The sequence below is a fragment of the Morone saxatilis genome, unplaced genomic scaffold (genome assembly GCF_004916995.1).
Source record: "Morone saxatilis isolate NCDOM2014 unplaced genomic scaffold, NCSU_SB_2.0 Contig17, whole genome shotgun sequence".
NCBI lineage: Eukaryota > Metazoa > Chordata > Actinopteri > Moronidae > Morone > Morone saxatilis.
In genome coordinates, this window is record NW_023339729.1 from 20,180,878 (window position 1) to 20,187,444 (window position 6,567).

Below are 6,567 nucleotides of genomic sequence, written 5' to 3' on the forward strand. Positions count from 1 at the left end.
GATGGTTGCCTTTAACCTCTCTAAGTTGTTTAAGATTAGATTGATCTGTTCGCCTGCTGCACTCATTTCGAGCATGGGTTTTAACATATTTGGATATTGTCTATTAGGAGTTGTCGACAGCTAAAGTCCACGGAGCAAAAGAGTCAGCAATAGAGGCTTGGCACTCTTAACTATCCTCCGTGAGTTTCAGATGTAATATGTGACTGAGATATGGAGTTCTGGATCCAGGGGGTGGGTGTGTTATATTTGGGGTTTTATTATTTATTTTTATTTGTATTATTTTATTTTAGTTGTTTAATCATATGTATCTGTATATATGCATATATCTACAGAGTCAGGTAATATTATAGAGTGACCTCTTTCACATAGTCATTTGATCCATTGTTCTTTTTGTGATCAAATTTTGATTTTATTTTAAGGGAAAATAATGACTCCTAATGACTGCTAATGTTGCTCTGTGTCGAGATGCCTAGATTTGTAAATAAGAAACTGTCTGCTAACAAACTACTTTATAATATATATATATATATATTATTTTAGCATTGTGTTTACGTCTTGTTACGTTGCCAAAAAAAAATAAAATAAAATAAAATAAAATAAATAAATAGTGCTGCACCAAGGCCTTCTGAATGCATTAAAAAGGCTTGGAAACCTTTAGAACTGACAAAACTCTTCTCCCCCTCTTTTATTGGCACACTGCTGTCGTTTTTGTCATTTATGCCACCATTTTGTTAGTGTCCGCACCAGCTTAGAGGATCTATTAGAATATAATATGTATAGGTATGTTTTTATTTGTATATAATCACCTAAAAATAAGAATCATTGTGTTTTCGTCACCTTAGAACGAGATGTTTCTATCTACAGAAGGAGCAAGTCCTCTTAGTTGAACCGCAATGTTTCCACAATAGCCCAGAACTGACAAACCAAACACTGGCTGTAGATAAAGCAAGTTTTGTTGTCACCATAGTTTCTCCTACATGCTTGGAAGGCTGAGTTGTATTCAGATGGTTACAATCTGGAACTTCACTACTAGATGCCACTGAATCCTACACAGTGGTCCTTTAAATTCATTACAATCCAATCATAGCTGATGTTGACCAGATGCAAGCAATTCTAATCGAATACACTTTTTTGTCAGATTCAGCAAAGATCACCTCGAAGTCTGCTAGCTTTCCACTCTTTGCGTGCTAAAGAAAAATTCAGTGGTTGTACAAAGCCCTGGCTCTGTAAAAGGGAAACAAACAAAGTAGAATGAACTGAACACTAACTAGTTATTCCAGCTACGATTTGTGTGTCAGGAAATGTTACATTACGTACCCAAAGACTTTCAGCTGACTTTCTAGTTTGCAAAGATATGATGTGAAGGTTCTTCCTGGTTCTTCCTCTCTGCATTATAGCTGTGCAGCAGCAACTGTAGCGACAGTTTGCTAGCCCACCACAAGGCTAACGTTAGTTACATTATTCACTGTGTCGTTACTATATTATTATGGTCTCCAGAATTGCCTAACCACCTTTAAATCTAAATTGACTTGAGTAGAGCTTTAAACGCCTATGATACTTTCAGACATGTAATCCGGATCATTTATTCCAAACCAAAGAAAAACATGTGACATTATCACCTGTTACAGCAGTTCTTGTCCAGTTCTGCTTCATATTGGCTTTCTACAAATGTACCAAGAGCTTTAAGCATGAAGTTATATGAACTGACCGGTAACTTGTTGGGACACTTTTGGTGACCTGAATCTGAATCTTTAGCACTAAATGCACCTGCGTGGGAAAATCATATTCAAAGAGCTGTAAGCATCTTGGTTTGTTGATTAAAAAAAAGTGTGAACACAAGAGACCAGAAGATCTACAGTTTAATCCTTGACTATTCCCAGTTTAGTCAATGTGAATTCCCAAAAGGTGCTGCAGTTTTTATTGTTATTCTGGTGCCGTTGATGATCTTTTGCCAGCCTTGAACCCCATGAACATTGCCAGATGTGGATGTTGGAGGTGTCGAACTACGCCAGTGGAAACACAAGAAGTTTAGCCATATATGAGGTGGACAGAGCTTCAAGTCTCCAGCCTGCAGCAGGACCACAAGGTTTGAATTTGAAAGTCTGATGTCTGCCACATTCTTTTGTTTGCCATTCTATCAGGTTGAGATGAACTTCTCTTACTGCCTGAAAAGTATTTTATATTATCTATACTTAAGATTCACAGGGTGCCGACTGTGTCTCTTTCAGCAGCAGTACAGGTGACCTAAGGTTGGCTCACTAGTGACATCTACTACAAGTTAGTATGTTAGACAGCAGAGAACGGCGAAGGAGCTGCCCCCTCTGTTGGCCTTTTCCCTTCTCCATCCGTGGTTGGTGTCTTGCTGTGTGATGGCTCAACAATGGAGACTGTCACCTAAATGCATTCATATTCAGTTCCTACCAAACAGTGCAAGGCCACTCTAAGTAAATAGCAGCAGCCTCTCTTTGTTCAGAATATGTATGAAACACATTTGTTTTCCTGTTTTATCAGTCTTCATGTGTGAATAATCAAAGCGAGATACAGCCATTACAGCATCAGCTGTCACAGCCATTACTGCATTACTGGAGAAGGTCTCTCTTTGTCATAGTTTGGGTAGGTGCCTTGCCACTGATACAACCATAATAAGGACATAAGTAAAGTACATAAGCAATGGTAATTGATTTTCATTTTTAGTGCTTACATTGTCCTGATCCCAGCAACTGCATTAGCGAACTTCTGTGATGTAATGTAAAATATAGTTTGCTTAATGTCAGCCACTTTAAAAATGCTAATATTTGCATGCAGCGGCTGTTTTATGCAGCACAGAGGGAGGATGGCCGACACTCTTCAGCAAGGTAATGAAATTTGCCAACAAATCTTGTTGGATATTTTATAGGCTGAGTCCGGTATTTGTCAGACTCAATGTATAGACCAACAAGTAAATAAATAAAGGATTTTTTATTTCCCCAATTTTATTCCTGGCAGTGTGGAGAACATTTAGACCTAGCGTTAGATAAAATGGTTAATTAATAAAATCAGTTGTTTAAAAAGGAAAATAAAATGCATAACTTGTTGTCCTGGTGAGGGCCCTGTGTATAACTTGGTTTTGCAGTTCTCAGGTTCCTTTGAGTGAAATGTCCTTAATATAAAAGAAGTATTCAGATCTGTTACTTAAGTAGAATACCACAATGTACAAATACTACCCTACAAGATGAATTTTATTTGTAATTGAGTGCTTTTACAACAAGGTATTGCTACTTTTACTTAATGTTGTAGCTGGTGAAAATAGACATTAATTCAGTGACCTTATATATTATTGGGTAATACATAACAATGCTTGTTTGTTTATTTAGATCTCCATTAGCTTCTGTATAACAGTCACTGTTCTTCCTGGGGTCCACACAGTTTTCATGGTGACAATACAAATATACACACTCACATTACACAATACAATACACTGACACAACACATCGTAACGCACATACTGTAGATAAAACTATTTAACGCACTCTAAAGACAAACACAAAAACAAAACAATAAAAAGAAGACTGGCTCCGACTGAATGTATCATAAATTAACAAATATATCCACAGATAAATATCAACATTTCACCAGATTGCTCATGAGACTAATTATATTCTCTGTATGTAAACTCATCTACACAATAACTATAATTAGATTAATGTAATGGTATAAAAAGTGCAATAGGTCCATCTGAAATGTAGTAAATAATGTGCAAATAAAATAGCATAAAATGGAAATATACCAAAGAAAGTGTAAGTAGTAGTAAGCGTAGCCTACTTCATTAAAGACTTTGTCACTTTTCAGTCCTGCGGTAGAGAAATGTTAGTGTTAACACCAAGATGGGCGCGGTACAAACATCAAAGCAAAACTATCTTTCTGAGAATATATTACTTGTTGATTACACTCACAATGAGATAAAAAAAAATGATGCAATAAACCCTGATAAGGTCTGTGTAAACTCAGCAGCCTCTTCCTGAGGTGTCTGTGGTGAAATGAAAGTGCAGTTATGATGTGTGTGTGTGGGTGTGTAGTGTGTAGTGTAGTGTGTAGTGTAGTAGTAGTAGTAGAAGAGGGAATCCTTCATCTAAAAAAGTTTGGGGAGCCTTCTTTCTATTCCTACACATAATCACCACCACCACCACCATCCTCCCCGCCCCTCTCTCCCTCCCTCTCTCCCCCCCCTCTCTCTCTCTCTCTCCTCGCACTGTTTTCCCAGATTTATTCACGTGCAGCTCGCTCCCGCCTCACTCAGACATTCTGTCGCCAGCGCCGTGACGTCACCTACGCCAGGAGCCTCCCTCCGCTCTGAAACGTTTCCCTCCGCCTGTCCTCAAGATAATCTAGTCCCACTCACCGCGGCAACCCTGAACTTGACTAAGGAACTCGCAAAAAAAAAAAAAAATTTAATTAAAATAAACTGAAAAGACTTTACTAGTGTTTTGTATCACTTCAGTGGAAAAAGGTTTCTGTTTTTTGACACTTATAGTAGTAATTAACCCTGTATTGTTATAATATTCACTCAAAGTAGCCTTGTGTAGTACCTTAAGGTGACATATTGTACCATGAAGGTATTTTAACTTCCTATCTTTCTATCTATAGTGTGTAGTTTAAAACCTGCATGGCTTTTTGCATCATTCTTGTGCTCTGATAAGGCTACATATCCTTCTTGTGACAGGGAACTCACCTCTTCATCTCGGTTTCACAATCAGATAAAATACTGCACAATTTCTAAATGCATCTCAAGTTGTGCTGAAAAATGTTCTAAATATGACTCACATTATCTGTGACGCCGACTGATTTACTTTACTTCTGGAGGAAATGACACTTTATGTCCTCTGCTGCTGCCCTGCCTGGAGGCTATTTGTATGTATTACCATGCAATATTAATGAGATGGTTTGAAGAACTGTTGGAAGTTTCACTTTTGACATTGCACAATTATTCCTCTGTACACTCACCAGGAATCAGGGCTGAACAGGTTGTGCGTGTGTGTGTGCATTATTGTATTGAGGTGAGAAGTTGAGATGATGGCATGTGTAAGCATGCTCCTCTGCTTACCCCTTGCTCTCTGACACTTTTGTTCTCCTGACAACATAAATAGTGCTTATCATATCACAATCAAAGCAAGGGGGGGAACTGAGAAGCAGGCTTAACATGGTGCAGTTCAGGAGTTCACTACAGATAAACCACAGAGTTGCCTGTCTGTCAGTTAAAATTACTACAAGAGATTACTGGACAAGTTGGGAGGAGGATAGTTGTTTTAATAAGTGAAATCAGAGATTCGGAGGATGAATTAATGTTTCTGCATGCTCAATGATAGCCTGGAGTTGCAGGACAGCCTGTGTGTGTCCTATAAGTCCCCATTTAACATGATTTTGGTTGCATTTTGGGGTTTAAAACAGTGACAAATCAGATAAGAAAAAGTCCTTAAATTCCCTAATTGTGCATTTACTGGTAATACATGCAGAAAAGAAAAAAAGAAAACGTTTTGCAGGGATCCTCTGAGCCTCTTTCTGTCCAAACTACATCAGAAACAAGCAACATTTCACGACCTTCAACAGGAAAGTTTTTTAACAGCCAACTCCGACAGCTGACCAGAAAGCTCTTCGTATTAAGCTACAAACCCCCCCCCAAAAAAAAAAAAAAAAAACCCGCATTGTCTCACAGTTACATAATCAATTTCCACACAGTGAATGAAGATGTTGGATGTGTGAAAAGTAGGTCTTGTTATTGTCAGGGCTGCATCCCGCGGCTTGATACTGGCGCTCAGCGGAGGGTGAGACGGCTCCGCGACTCACTGACGCCAGGCCGAGCAGACCCAAGACAGGCAGGGAGAGAGAGAGAGAGAGAGCAAGCGCACACGGGAGGAGACACAGACACACAGAAAGAGTGAGCAGTGAAAGAAAAAAAGAAAAGGTAAAACTTTTATTCTCTTTTCTAACATGTTAAATGAAATCTCTATCAGCGTTATCTCATCGTTACAGTGCGCATGGCTCCTGTTGGTGAGGAAGTAGATCCCAGCGGTTATCAACAGTGTGTCAGTTGGCAGCTTCAAACTTTTTTTTTTTTTTTCCTCTTCCTTTTCTACTCACAGTATCAGACTGGAGTTGAACGTTTCGATAAGAGAAATGCTATAATGTTGCAGTAATGTAGGCTAGTTTACGGGTTATTGTGGGGATACTGTATTAGTGCTGGACACTTAAAAACGCCATTAATTGAGGTTAAATCACTCTAATGCTGGTATCAGTTGAAGCACTAGTTAATGTATGGGCATACTACTGCTGCATAAACTGGTTATTCAGGGAGAGAGACTGAACTGCCGTTATTAAACACATGGTATGGGGATTTGGTGTCATACACAGTGAATTGTTTAGTCTGCGAACTGTGAGAAATGTCTTAAAATGGCTAAAACCCAGAGAAAGTCAGTGATCAGTGACAAATCCTCACATTTGCAGAAGCAAGACACTGCGAAGATGTAGCATGTTTCTTTGGCAAATCATTCAAATGATCAAACAACGCTCAGCTAATCGATTAATCGACTTATC

The 6,567-nt window shown here is 38.7% G+C and overlaps 1 protein-coding gene across 2 annotated transcripts in view; it reads left to right on the top strand.

The window, feature by feature from the left end:
• The first annotated feature begins 5,876 nt into the window (after positions 1 to 5,876).
• Positions 5,877 to 6,567, top strand: part of smad1 (SMAD family member 1) — a 17,639-nt gene continuing 16,948 nt past the window's right edge. The window contains exon 1 of one of the 2 annotated variants that reach the window (XM_035660069.1): positions 5,877 to 5,938. The gene's annotated coding sequence lies outside the window, so the exon portion shown is untranslated. The remainder of the gene's footprint in view (positions 5,939 to 6,567) is intronic. The other variant, XM_035660070.1, reaches the window with a different exon arrangement.